A 15,000-nucleotide genomic window follows, 5' to 3' on the forward strand; every position below is an offset into this window, starting at 1 on the left:
GGGAAGGCCCCAACGGCTAGACGGAAGAGGCTTCAGGGCCACCTCGGAATGGTCCAAGCATCGGACGCGCTTGGGGCGACTGCCAGTGCCAACCCCTTATCCCGCGATGCGTCCGATACACAGATGGTTCCAAGGCGGCCGAGGAGCCTCACCGCATAGCAATCGGGGGTGCGAGGCGAGGGATGGGGCGGGAAGGCCCCAACGGCTAGACGGAAGAGGCTTCAGGGCCGCCTAGGAATGGTCCAAGCATCGGACACGCTTGGGGCGACTACCAGTGACAGCCCCCTATCCCGCGATGCGTCCGATACGAAGATGGTTCCAAGGCGGCCGAGGAGCCTCACCGCATAGCAATCGGGGTGCGAGGTGGGGGATGCGGCGAGATGGCCCCAACGGCTAGACGGAAGAGGCCACAGGGCCGCGTCGGAATAGTCCAAGCATCGGACGCGCTTGGGGCGACTACCAGTGACAACCCCTTATCCCGCGATGCGTCCGATACGAAGATAGTTCCAAGGCGGCCGAGGAGCCTCACCGCATAGCAATCGGGGTGCGAGGTGGGGGATGCGGCGAGATGGCCCCAACGGCTAGACGGAAGAGGCTGCAGGGCCGCCTCGGAATAGTCCAAGCATCGGACGCGCTTGGGGCCACTACCAGTGACAACCCCTTATCCCGCAATGCGTCCGATACGAAGATAGTTCCAAGGCGGCCGAAGAGCCTCACCGCATAGCAATCGGGGTGCGAGGTGGGGGATGCGGCGAGATGGCCCCAACGGCTAGACGGAAGAGGCCACAGGGCCGCCTCGGAATAGTCCAAGCATCGGACGCGCTTGGGGCGACTACCAGTGACAACCCCTTATCCCGCGATGCGTCCGATACGAAGATAGTTCCCAGGCGGCCGAGGAGCCTCACCGCATAGCAATCGGGGTGCGAGGCGAGGGATGCGGCGAGATGGCCCCAAAGGCTAGACGGAAGAGGCTGCAGGGCTGCCTCGGAATAGTCCAAGCATCGGACGCGCTTGGGGCGACTACCACTGCCAACCCCTTATCCCGCGATGCGTCCGATACACAGATAGTTCCGAGGCGGCCGAGGAGGTGGGGGATGCAGCGAGATGGCCCCAACGGCTAGACGGAAGAGGCTGCAGGGCCGCCTCGGAATAGTCCAAGCATCGGACGCGCTTGGGGCGACTACCAGTGACAACCCCTTATCCCGCGATGCGTCCGATACACAGATAGTTCCGAGGCGGCCAAGGAGCCTCACCGCATAGCAATCGTGGTGCGAGGTGGGGGATGCGGCGAGATGGCCCCAACGGCTAGACGGAAGAGGCTGCAGGGCCGCCTCGGAATGGTCCAAGCATCGGATGCGCTTGGGGCGACTACCACTGCCAACCCCTTATCCCGCGATGCGTCCGATACACAGATAGTTCCAAGGCGGCCGAGGAGCCTCACAGCATAGCAATCAGGGTGCGAGGCGAGGGATGCGGCGAGAAAGCCCCAACGGCTAGAGGGAAGAGGCTTCAGGTCCGCCTCGGAATGGTCCAAGCATCGGACGCGCTTGGGGCGACTACCAGTGACAACCCCTTATCCCGCGACGCGTCCGATACACAGATAGTTCCAAGGCGGCCGAGGAGCCTCACCGCATAGCAATCGGGGTGCGAGGCGAGGGATGCGGCGAGAAGGACCCAACGGCTACACGGAAGAGGCTTCGGGGCCGCCTCGGAATGGTCCAAGCATCGGACGCGCTTGGGGCGACTACCAGTGACAACCCCTTATCCCGCGACGCGTCCGATACACAGATAGTTCCAAGGCGGCCGAGGAGCCTCACCGCATAGCAATCGGGGTGCGAGGCGAGGGATGCGGCGAGAAGGACCCAACGGCTACACGGAAGAGGCTTCGGGGCCGCCTCGGAATGGTCCAAGCATCGGACGCGCTTGGGGCGACTACCAGTGACAACCACTTATCCCGCGACGCGTCCGATACACAGATAGTTCCAAGGCGGCCGAGGAGCCTCACCGCATAGCAATCGGGGTGCGAGGCGAGGGATGCGGCGAGAAGGACCCAACGGCTAGACGGAAGAGGCTTCGGGTCCGCCTCGGAATGGTCCAAGCATCGGACGCGCTTGGGGCGACTACCAGTGACAACCCCTTATCCCGCGACGCGTCCGATACACAGATAGTTCCAAGGCGGCCGAGGAGCCTCACCGCATAGCAATCGGGGTGCGAGGCGAGGGATGCGGCGAGAAGGACCCAACGGCTAGACGGAAGAGGCTTCGGGTCCGCCTCGGAATGGTCCAAGCATCGGACGCGCTTGGGGCGACTACCAGTGACAACCCCTTATCCCGCGACGCGTCCGATACACAGATAGTTCCAAGGCGGCCGAGGAGCCTCACCGCATAGCAATCGGGGTGCGAGGCGAGGGATGCGGCGAGAAGGACCCAACGGCTAGACGGAAGAGGCTTCGGGTCCGCCTCGGAATGGTCCAAGCATCGGACGCGCTTGGGGCGACTACCAGTGACAACCCCTTATCCCGCGACGCGTCCGATACACAGATAGTTCCGAGGCGGCCGAGGAGCCTCACCGCATAGCAATCGGGGTGCGAGGCGAAGGATGCGGCGAGAAGGACCCAACGGCTAGACGGAAGAGGCTTCGGGTCCGCCTCGGAATGGTCTAAGCATCGGACGCGCTTGGGGCGACTACCAGTGACAACCCCTTATCCCGCGACGCGTCCGATACACAGATAGTTCCAAGGCGGCCGAGGAGCCTCACCGCATAGCAATCGGGGTGCGAGGCGAGGGATGCGGCGAGAAGGACCCAACGGCTAGACGGAAGAGGCTTCAGGGCCGCCTCGGAATGGTCCAAGCATCGGACGCGCTTGGGGCGACTACCAATGACAACCCCTTATCCCGCGACGCGTCCGATACACAGATAGTTCCGAGGCGGCCGAGGAGCCTCACCGCATAGCAATCGGGGTGCGAGGCGAGGGATGCGGCGAGAAGGACCCAACGGCTAGACGGAAGAGGCTTCAGGGCCGCCTCGGAATGGTCCAAGCATCGGACGCGCTTGGGGCGACTACCAGTGACAACCCCTTATCCCGCGACGCGTCCGATACACAGATAGTTCCGAGGCGGCCGAGGAGCCTCACCGCATAGCAATCGGGGTGCGAGGCGAGGGATGCGGCGAGAAGGACCCAACGGCTAGACGGAAGAGGCTTCAGGGCCGCCTCGGAATGGTCCAAGCATCGGACGCGCTTGGGGCGACTACCGTTGCCAACCCCTTATCCCGCGATGCGTCTGATACACAGATAGTTCCGAGGCGGCCGAGGAGCCTCACCGCATAGCAATCGGGTTGCGAGGCAGATTATTGGGAAGGGAACCCCCTGGGATGCGGCTCAAGCAGTGCCCAAAGGGACTGGAATGCGGAATCACATCGAGAGACCCAAATGCTATACGAGGGCTCAAATCGAATTATCGATTTGGCCACGACATGGACGCATCGGAACGACTACCTTTGCCGAACCACTCGCAATTGCATCCATACCGAAACCAATAGACATTTCCGTTAGAGCCCTCGCATAGCATTCGGGAATCTCGCATGCCCCTCTAAATCGACCAATGCTGGCGCTCAATGAAAATCCGAGCGCTACCACCGTTCGAGCGCCAGCATTGGTCGAGTTAGAGGGGCACGGGGGAGAATGCTCCAGTCAACACCTCCCCTATATAAGTTATTTGTCCGATTCTCGCACAACCGTAGTCTGCCTCGTCGAATCAAACAACGGTCCCAGATTCCGACTTCCGTTCCGTAGAGACCCAAAAGCTAGATGGAGGCTCGCAAGAAAGAGAGTCGGCGCATAGCAATCGGGTTTCTCGAACGTTTAGGGACCGAGCTCACTTGCGGATAGGGCAAAATCCGCCAAGCAACCCAAAAGCTAGACGGGGGCTCGAATCGAATCGCCTAGGCGGCCACAACAACGACGTGTTGGATCGACTACCAGTGCCAAACCATTCAGCAAGACTAGTCTGTGTCGAGGCCGGATAGAGATTCTCAGAGAGCGCTCGCATAGCATTTAGGAGACCTGCCGCGTCCCTCACACTCGACAAATGGTGGTGCACGTTTATAAATCCGAGCGATCCCAACCCTTTCAAGCACCAACATCGGTCGAGATAGAGGGGCACGGAGGGGGCTGCGTGAGACAACACAGTCCCCTATATAAGTTATTTGTCCGATTCTCACACATCCGAAGAATGGTCATCAAATCGGACAACAGCCCAAACTTCCGACTTCCGTCCCAGAAAGCCCAAGAGCTATCTAAAACGTTCATGGCCGGAACTCGATCGCGGCTATACCAGTCCGCCAAGCAACCCAAAAGCTAGACTGGAGCTCTAGTCGAATCACCTCTGTGGCCATTGCAAGGACGTGTTGGAGCGACTACCATTGCCGAACCATTCCGCAGGTCGAGTCCATACCAAGGCCGCATAGAGATTCACGATGAGCTCCTGCATAGCAATCAGGAGACTTGCCGTGTCCATCACAATCGATAAATCCTGGTGCAAGATTTTTGCATCCGAGCGCTCCAACCAGTCGAGCACCAGCATCAATCGACATAAACGGGCACGGGGGGAGGATGCTCGAGAACACTACCTCCCCTATATAAGTTATTTGTCCGATTCTCAAGCAGCCGAAGTCTGGTCATCGAATCGGGTCAAAGACCACAACTTCCGACTTTACCCACAATGCAAGTCATCGAATCGAACATCGGCCCCCGAGTCGGACTCCATGCGTATGTCAGGTCATCGGACCCAAATTCCGCCTTCCTGCGCATGGCGGGCCATCAATATCAACTCGGTCATCGGACCCAAACTCCGCCTTTTTGCGTATGGCACGCCTTCAAATCGGTCATCGGACCCAAATTCCGCCTTCCTGTGCATGGCGGGCCATCAACATCAACTCGGTCATCGGACCCAAATTCCGCCTTTCTGCGCATGGCACGCCATCAACTCGGTCATCGGACCCAAATTCCGCCTTCCTGCGCATGGCAGGTCATCGGACACAAATTCAGACCTCGCCAATATGCCTACGTATCGAATCGGTCATCGGACCCAACTTCCGACTTCATCCATACTGTAGGGTCTTTGAGGTTGGCGCGGTGCGCTCAACCCAGGGAGTCGACCCATCGAAGCATACACCTCCCCTATATAAGCTATTTGTCCGATTCCCACACCTGTGTAGTTTGCACCTCTGACCAGGACATCGACCCCAACTTCCGAACTCGACTGCAACGACGGCACCAGCGCCTTGGTGCGCACCTTGCGACGCACAGTCCCAACATTCGCCTTCCTGCACATGGCAGGTCATCGGACCCAAATTCCGACCTCGCGAGTATGCCTACATATCGAATCGGTCATCGGACCCAACTTCCGACTTCATCCATACCGTAGGGTCTTTGAGGTTGGCGCGGTGCGCTCAACCCGGGGAGTCGACCCAACGAAGCATACACCTCCCCTATATAAGCTATTTGTCCGATTCCCACACCTGTGTAGTTTGCACCTCCGATCAAGACATCGACCCCAACTTCCGAACTCGCCTCCAACGACCGAACCAGCGCCTTGGTGCGCACCTTGCAACGCACAGTGCCAACATTCGCCTTCCTGCACGTGGCAGGTCATCGGACCCAAATTCCGACCTCGCGAGTATGCCTACATATCGAATCGGTCATCGGACCCAACTTCCGACTTCATCCATACCGTAGGGTCTTTGAGGTTGGCGCGGTGCGCTCAACCCGGGGAGTCGACCCAACGAAGCATACACCTCCCCTATATAAGCTATTTGTCCGATTCCCACACCTGTGTAGCTTGCACCTCCGATCAGGACATCGACCCCAACTTCCGAACTCGACTAAAAAGACCGCACCAGCGCCTTGGTGTGCACCTTGCAACGCACAGTGTCAACATTCGCCTTCCTGCACATGGCAGGTCATCGGACCCAAATTCCGACCTCATGAGCATACCTACTAATCGAATTGGTCATCGGACCCAACTTCCGACTTCATCCATACCGTAGGGTCTTTGAGGTTGGCGCGGTGCGCTCAACCTGGGGAGTCGACCCATCGAAGCATACACCTCCCCTATATAAGCTATTTGTCCGATTCCGACACCTGTGTAGTTTGCACCTCCGCTCAGGACATCGACCCCAACTTCCGAACTCGCCTGCAACGACCGAACCAGCGCCTTGGTGCGCACCAAAAGTGCGCACTTTTGGAGGGCACTTTTGTGCGCTCCAAAGGTGCGCACTTTTGGAGGGCACTTTTCTGCGCTCCAAAGGTGCGCACTTTTGGAGGGCACTTTTTGGAGGGCACTTTTCTGCGCTCCAAAGGTGCGCACTTTTGGAGGGCACTTTTTGGAGGGCACTTTTCTGCGCTCCAAAGGTGCGCACTTTTGGAGGGCACTTTTTGGAGGGCACTTTTCTGCGCTCCAAAGGTGCGCACTTTTGGAGGGCACTTTTTGGAGGGCACTTTTCTGCGCTCCAAAGGTGCGCACTTTTGGAGGGCACTTTTTGGAGGGCACTTTTCTGCGCTCCAAAGGTGCGCACTTTTGGAGGGCACTTTTCTGCGCTCCAAAGGTGCGCACTTTTGGAGGGCACTTTTTGGAGGGCACTTTTCTGCGCTCCAAAGGTGCGCACTTTTGGAGGGCACTTTTCTGCGCTCCAAAGGTGCGCACTTTTGGAGGGCAATTTTTGGAGGGCACTTTTCTGCGCTCCAAAGGTGCGCACTTTTGGAGGGCACTTTTGTGCACTCCAAAGGTGCGCACTTTTGGAGGGCACTTTTCCTGTGCTCCAAAGGTGCACACCTAGGTGAGCACCTTCGACCACACCTTGTAGCACACCAAACTCTGACTTTCGACTTCATCCGCAATGCAGGGTCTTTGAGGTTGGCGCAATGCGCACAACCAGGGGAGTCGACCCATCAAACCCAACACCTCCCCTATATAAGCTATTTGTCTGATTCTCATACATGCGTAGCCTGCAGGAGCAATTAGGACATCGACCCCAACTTTCGGCTTCTAAACGAAAACAAGGTCTTTGAGGTTGGTGTAATGCGAACAACTAGGGGAGTCAACCCATCAAACCCAACACCTCCCCTATATAAGCTATTTGTCTGATTCTCATACATGTGTAGTCTACAGGAGCAATTAGGACATCGACCCCAACTTTTGACTTCTTAACGAAAACAAGGTCTTTGAGGTTGACGTAATGCGCACAACCAGGGGAGTCGACCCATCAAACCCAACACCTCCCCTATATAAGCTATTTGTCCGATTCTCATACATGTGTAGCCTGCAGGAGCCATTAGGACATTGACCCCAACTTTTGACTTCTTAACGAAAACAAGGTCTTTGAGGTTGGCGTAATGCGCACAACCAAGGGAGTTGACCCATCAAACCCAACACCTCCCCTATATAAGCTATTTGTCTGATTCTCATACATGTGTAGCCTGCAACAACGATTAGGACATCCACCCCAACTTCTGAATTCGTCTGCGTTGACCGCACCAAAGGTGCACGCCTTGGTGCTCACCAAAATCCGACTTCCGACTTCTTCTGCTATGCGGGGTCTTTGAGGTTGGCGCAGTGCGCACAACCAGGGGAGTCAACCCACCGAATGCAACACCTCCCCTATATAAGCTATTTGTCTGATTCTCATACATGCGTAGACTGCAGCAATGATTAGGACATCCACCCCAACTTTTGACTTCTTAAACAAGACAGGGTCTTTGAAGTTGGTGCAGTGCACACAACCAGGGGAGTCGACCCATCAAACGCAACACCTCCCCTATATAAAGCTATTTGTCCGATTCTCATACGTGTAGTCTGCAGCAGCGATTAGGACATCGACCCCAACTTCCGAATTCGTTTGCATTGACCGCACCAAAGGTGCACGCCTTGGTGTGCACCCTGGAGTGCACTTTGGTGCTCACCTCGGTGCACACTTTGGTGTGCACCTCGGTGTGCACCAAAGGTGCGCACCTTGGAGCGCACCAAAGGTGTACACTTTGGAGCGCACCACATAGGGTCTTTGAGAGGTTGGCGCAGTGCGCACACCAAGGTGGGTGTTGAGGTGCGTGCCGAGGTGGGTGGGTGCTAGGGTGCGCTCCATGGTGGGTGCCAGGGTGGGTGCGTGCTAGGGTGGATTCCAAAGAGGGTCATAGGGTGGGTGCCAAGGTGGGTTGGTGATATAGTGGGTTCAAAGGTGGGTACTAGGGTGGGTTCCAAGGTGGGTCACAAGTTGGGTGCCAGGATGCGTGGGTGTTAGGTTGGGTGCCAAGGTGGGCTCCTGCGTGGGTGGGTGCTAGGGTGGGTTTCAAGGTGGACGCGAGGGCGGGTGCCAAGGTGGGTAACAAGTTGGGTGTTAGGATGGGTGAGTGCTAGAGTGGGTGCCAAGGTGGGTGGGTGCTAAGGTGGATGCCAAGGTGGTTCACAGGGTGGGTGGGTTCTAGGGTGAGTTCCAAGGTGGGTCACAGGTTCAGTGCTAGGGTGGGTGTCAAGGCGGGTGTCGAGGTGCCTGGGTGCTAGGGTGTGGATGCCAATGTGGGTCATAGGGTGGGTACTAGGGTGGGCTGCAATGTGGGTGCCAAGGTGGGTAACATGCTCGGTGGGTTCTAAATTGGGTGCCAGGGTGGGTGTGCACCCACCTTGCCCGAGGTGGGTGCCAAGGTGCCAGTGTGGGTGGGTGCTAAGGTGGATGCCAAGGTGGGTGAGAAGGTGGGTGATAGGTTGAGTGGTAGGATGGGTGGGTGCCAAGATGGGTCACAGGGTGGGTGCAAGGGTGGGTAGGTGCTAGGGTTGGTGTCAGGGTGGGTGGGTGCTAGGTTGGGTTCCAAGGTGGGTGCGAGGGTGAGTGTCAAGGTGGGTCACAGGTTAGGTGCTAGGATGGGTGAGTGCTAGGGTGCAAAGGTGCCAGGGTGGGTGCTAGGATGGGTCGATGCTAGGGTGAGTGGCAAGGTGGGTCCACAAGTGTCAAGGTGGGTGCCGAGGTGGGTGCCAAGTCGGCGACTGCTATGGTGGATGCCAAGGTGGGTCACGGGGTGGGTGCCAAGTTGCTAGGTTGGGTTCCAAGGTGGGTGCCAACGTGGGTGCTAGGGTGCGTGGGTTAAAGGGTGTGTCACAACGTGGGTGCCAGGATGGGTGCGCACCCACACTGGCCAAGACGGGTGCGGGTGCAAGGTTGGGTTCCAAGCCCGGTCACAGGCTGGGTGCTAGGATGGGTGGGTGCCAAGGTGGGCACCAGGGTGGGTGCACCCACCCTGGCCAAGGTGGGTCACGGGGTGGGTCCTAGGGTGGGTAACGGGGTGGGTACTAAGGTGCGTGCCAAGGTGGGTCATAGGGTGGGTGCCAAGGTGGGCACCAGGGTGGGTGTGCACCAACCCTAGCCAGGGTAGGTCACGGGGTGGTTGTCGGGGTGGGCGTCAAGGAGCCAAGGTGGGTGGCAAGTAGCCAAGTTGCGTGCCAAGGTGGGTGTCGGGGTGGGTGCCAAGGATCCAAGGTGGGTGCCAAGGAACCAAGGTGGGTGTCTGGGTGGGTGCCGAGGTGGGAGCCAGGGTGGGTCCCAAGGTGAGTGCAAAGGTGGGTGCCAGGGTCAAGGTGAGTGCCAATGTGGGTTCCAAGGTGCCAGGGTCAGGGTGAGTGCCAATGTGGGTTCAAAGGTGCTAAGTTGGGTGCGAGGTTGGGTGCGAGGGTGGGTGGGTGCCAAGGTGTGCTAGGTGGAAGCCCGGGTGGGTCGGCATCCCATGGGTGTCGAGTTGGGTGCCTGATGGGTGCTTCTTGTCAAGTTTTAGTCGTCGGGACTCATTTCGAGCCTTAGAGGTCGTTTCTTGTCCGGTTGCCCTGTCTTCGACCTGGGAACCCAATTTTGGTCCTCGGGTCCCATTTTTTTTTGTCTCGCATCCCACTTTTGGCCTGTGGCCTTTTCGGGGTCGATTCTCGTTTTGGGCATCAGAGCATGTTTCTTCTCCTAAAACCCAATATTTGTTTATTAAGTCTCGGAACACATTTTTGTTCTCGTGGACCCATCATGGGTCTTGGAACGCATTTGTGGTCCTTGGGTCCCATTTTGCATCCCGAAACTTGTGTTTTGGTGCTTGATCCCTATTTTGGGTGCCCACCTTGCACCAAGTGCGCACCCGGGGCAAACCGAGCGCCTTGGTGCACCGGGGCAAGATCGAGCGTGCACCCGAGGCGCCCCGAACATGCACCAAGGTGCACTCGGCCCACATGTGAGCGCAGGTCGTTGCGCCCGAGGTGGTGTGTGGGCACCGCGTTGCAGACGGGACACTGCACGCACACGACGCCCCCTCCAGGTGCACGCACGTAGGCCGGGCCGGGTGCACACCCGACGCCCTAGCAAGGTGCGCGCACCCGGGCAGGGCTCACACTTGGCGAACGGGGCGCACTTCGCGAGGGAGGGTGTGCACCTCGACGGGGGTGGGTGGCCGGGGTGGATTCGCACGTGGGTCGCGGTTTGCTAAGTACACACTGCGACAAGCTCATAACGGGTGCGATCATACCAGCGTTAGTGCACCGGATCCCATCAGAACTCCGCAGTTAAGCGCGCTTGGGCCGGAGTAGTACTGGGATGGGTGACCTCCCGGGAAGTCCCGGTGTTGCACCCTTTTTTAGTTTTTCGCCGGGCGTCGCAATGCTATTTGAATAAACCTTTTGCCCGTTTGCGTTCTCGTCGGGGCCGGGCCGGGCCGGGGTGCGCTGCCCGCACTACCGCGCGCGCGGGGGCGACACCGAGCGCGCACCCGAGGCGCCCCGAGCACACAGGCCACGGTGCAACCCGGGCGTTGTGCGCGCACCCCGGTGCGCCCGAGGTGCTGCGCGCGCACCCAGGTGAAATCGGTGTGCACCTCGGCCAGTGCGCGCTCGGTCGAGTCGCGCACGTTGGCCAAGGTGCACGGTGATGTTTCTTACTCTAAGGTTCCGCACCAGACGCCCGGGACAGGTGAGCGAAGCTGGGCGGGGCCGGGTGCGCGGCCGGGGCAGGTGCACGCAGCTGGAGAGAGCTTTGGAGCACACTTCGGAGCGCACCAATGATGCGCTCCATTCAAAAGTTTCCTGAAAAGGCAAAAAAAGTTGAGATTATAGAATTTCCCACTTGAGAGATTGTAAAAAAAAAAAATTTAAAATGAAGGAAACGCGGGTGCCAAGGTGTGCGCAGCCCAGCCAAGGTGTGCGCACCAAGGCGCCCACCCTGGCGAAGGTGCACGCAAGGTGCGCACCCGAGGCAAACCGGACAATTAACCCAACTTTCGACTTCGCGCGCACCTTGGAGCGCACTTCGGAGCGCTCCTTGGTGCGCACCAATCTTGGGCACCTCGGAGTGCACCATGGCGCCCACCAAGGTGCGCACCCGGGGCAAACCGAGCTCCGACTTCGTGCGCACCTTGGAGCGCACGAAAGGTGCGCACCATGGCGCCCACCAAGGTGCGCAGCCCAGCCAAGGCGTGCGCATCAAGGTGCGCACCCTGGCGAAGGTGCGCACCCGGGGCAAACCGAGCTCCGACTTCGTGCGCACCTTGGAGCGCACAAAAGGTGCGCAACCCAGCCAAGGTGTGCGCACCCCGGTCAAACCGAGCTCCGAATCGTGCGCACCAGAGGTGCACGCCATCGTGCGCACCTTGGAGCACACTTCGGAGCCCTCCTTGGTGCGCGCCGATGTTGCGCACCTCGGAGCGCACCCGGGGAAAACAATGCAATTAACCCGACTTTCGACTTCGTGGGCACCTCGGAGCGCTCTCGGGTTCGCACCTCGGAGCACACCGAGGTGCGCACCTTTGATGCGCTGCCTTCACCAATTTCCAGAAAAGGCAAGAAAACATTGAGAAGGTGTGCGCACCGAGGTGCCCACCCTGGCGAAGGTGCACGCGAGGTGCGCACCCGGGGCAAACCGGGCTCCGACTTCGTGCACGCCGCACCTTGGAGCACACTTCGGAGCGCTCCTTGGTGCGCACCAGGGCGCGCAACCCAGCCGAGGTGCCCACCCCGGCGAAGGTGCACGCGAGGTGCGCACCCGGGGCAAACCGGGCTCCGACTTCGTGCACGCCATGGTGCCCACCGCGGCGAAGGTGCACGCGAGGTGCGCACCCGGGGCAAACCGGGCTCCGACTTCGTGCACGCCGCACCTTGGAGCACACTTCGGAGCGCTCCTTGGTGCGCACCATGGTGCCCACCAGGGCGCGCAACCCCGCCGAAGGTGCACGCGAGGTGCGCACCCGGGGCAAACCGGGCTCCGACTTCGTGCACGCCGCACCTTGGAGCACACTTCGGAGCGCTCCTTGGTGCGCACCATGGTGCCCACCAGGGCGCGCAACCCCGCCGAAGGTGCACGCGAGGTGCGCACCCGGGGCAAACCGGGCTCCGACTTCGTGCACGCCATGGTGCGCACCGCGGCGAAGGTGCGCACCCGGGGCAAACCGGGCTCCGACTTCGTGCACGCCGCACCTTGGAGCACACTTCGGAGCGCTCCTTGGTGCGCACCAGGGCGCGCAACCCAGCCGAGGTGCCCACCCCGGCGAAGGTGCACGCGAGGTGCGTACCCGGGGCAAACCGGGCTCCGACTTCGTGCACGCCGCACCTTGGAGCACACTTCGGAGCGCTCCTTGGTGCGCACCATGGTGCCCACCAGGCCGCGCAACCCAGCCAAGGTGTGCGCACCAAGGTGCACGCGAGGTGCGCACCCGGGGCAAACCGGGGTCCGACTTCGTGCACGCCGCACCTTGGAGCACACATCGGGGCGCTCCCGGGTTCGCACCGGCGTTGCGCACCGTGGTGGGCACCTCGGAGCACACCAAGGTGGGCAGCGAGGTGCGCACCTTTGATGCGATGCCTTCACTAATTTCCATAAAAGGCAAAAAAAAAACGAGATTTTAAAATTTCCGTTTTGAAAGATAGTGAGAAAAAGGGAATGCTGGTGCCATCTTGAGCCCGCCCTGGTGCGCAGCCCAGCCAAGGTGTGCGCACCAAGGTGCCCACCCTGGCGAAGGTGCGCGCCCGGGCAATTAACCCAACTTCCAACTTCGCGCGCGCCAGGGTGGGAGCGCACCCAACAACCGGGCCTGGGAAGAGCCAATGCGAGAAACCCCACCAAACGCTCTGACAAAAAAAGAGGGGGCGCTCCAGTAACCCCGCTTCGGAGCGCACCCTGGGCAAACCCAGCCAAGGTGCCCACCCCGGCCAAGGTGCAGGCGAGGTGCGCACCCGGGGCAAACCGGGCTCCGACAACGTGCACGCCGCACCTTGGAGCACACTTCGTAGCGCTCCCGGGTGCGCACCTCAGAGCACACCAAGGTGGGCAGCGAGGTGCGCACCTTTGATGCGCTGCCTTCACTAATTTCCAGAAAAGGCAAAAAAAAAAGGAGATTTTAAAATTTCCGTTTTGAAAGATAGTGAAAAAAACGGAACGCGCGTGCCATCTTGAGCCCGCCCTGGTGCGCAGCCCAGGTAAGGTGCCCACCCTGGCAAAGGTGCGCACCCGGGCAATTAACCCTACTTCCGACTTCGTGCGCGCCAGGGTGGCAACCGGGCCTCGGAAGAGCCAATGCGAGAAACCCCACCAAACGCTCCGACAAAAAAAGAGGCGGCGCTCCAATAACCCCGCTTCGGAGCGCAGCCGGGGCAAACCCAGCCAAGGTGCCCACCCCGACGAAGGTGCACGCGAGGTGCGCACCCGGGGCAAACCGGGCTCCGACAACGTGCACGCAGCACCTTGGAGCACACTTCGAAGCACTCCCGGGTGCCCACCGGCGTTGCGCACCGTGGTGGGCAGCGAGGTGCGCACCTTTGATGCGCTGCCTTCACTAATTTCCAGAAAAAGGCAAAAAAAAATGAGATTTTAAAATTTCCGTTTTGAAAGATAGTGAAAAAAAAGGAACGCGGGTGCCATCTTGAGCCCGCCCTGGTGCGCAGCCCAGGCAAGGCATGCGCACCAAGGTGCCCACCCGAGGTGCACACCCGGGGCAAACCGGGCTCCGACTTCGTGCAGGCCGCACCTTGGAGCACACTTCGGAGCGCTCCTTGGTGCGCACCATGGTGCCCACCAGGGCGCGCAACCCAGCCAAGGTCTGCACACCAAGGTGCCCACCCCGGCGAAGGTGCACGCGAGGTGCGCACCCGGGGCAAACCGGGCTCCGACTTCGTGCACGCCATGGTGCCCACCGCGGCGAAGGTGCACGCGAGGTGCGCACCCGGGGCAAACCGGGCTCCGACTTCGTGCACGCCGCACCTTGGAGCACACTTCGGAGCGCTCCTTGGTGCGCACCATGGTGCCCACCAGGGCGCGCAACCCAGCCAAGGTGTGCGCACCAAGGTGCACGCGAGGTGCGCACCCGGGGCAAACCGGGGTCCGACTTCGTGCACGCCGCACCTTGGAGCACACATCGGAGCGCTCCCAGGTTCGCACCAGCGTTGCGCACCTTTGATGCGCTGCCTTCACTAATTTCCAGAAAAGGCAAAAAAAAACGAGATTTTAAAATTTCCGTTCTGAAAGATAGTGAAAAAAACGGAACGCGGGTGCCATCTTGAGCCCTTCCTGGTGCGCAGCCCAGGCAAGTTGTGCGCACCAAGGTGCCCACCCTGGCGGAGGTGCGCGCCCGGGGCAATCCGGGCTCCGACTTCGTGCACTGCATGGTGCCCACCAAGGCGCGCAACCCAGCCAAGGTGCCCACCGCAGCGAAGGTGCACGCGAGGTGCGCACCCGAGGTGCACACCCGGGGCAAACCGGGCTCCGACTTCGTGCACGCCGCACCTTGGAGCACACTTCAGAGCGCTCCTTGGTGCGCACCAGGGCGCGCAACCCAACCAAGGTCTGCACACCAAGGTGCTCACCCCGGCGAAGGTGCACGCGAGGTGCGCACCCGGGGCAAACCGGGCTCGGACTTCGTGCACGCCGCACCTTGGAGCACACATCGGAGCGCTCCCGGGTTCGCACCAGCATTGCGCACCTTTGATGCGCTCCAAT

General features: G+C 60.1%; 1 non-coding gene across 1 annotated transcript; it reads left to right on the top strand.

Annotated features, from left to right (window-relative positions):
- Positions 1–10,532: 10,532 nt before the first annotated feature.
- Positions 10,533–10,651, top strand: LOC131862613 (5S ribosomal RNA). The gene has a single exon (XR_009361552.1). It is a non-coding gene; the product is annotated as a 5S ribosomal RNA (ribosomal RNA).
- Positions 10,652–15,000: the final 4,349 nt, after the last annotated feature.

Source organism: Cryptomeria japonica, unplaced genomic scaffold (genome assembly GCF_030272615.1).
Source record: "Cryptomeria japonica unplaced genomic scaffold, Sugi_1.0 HiC_scaffold_50, whole genome shotgun sequence".
Lineage (NCBI taxonomy): Eukaryota > Viridiplantae > Streptophyta > Pinopsida > Cupressales > Cupressaceae > Cryptomeria > Cryptomeria japonica.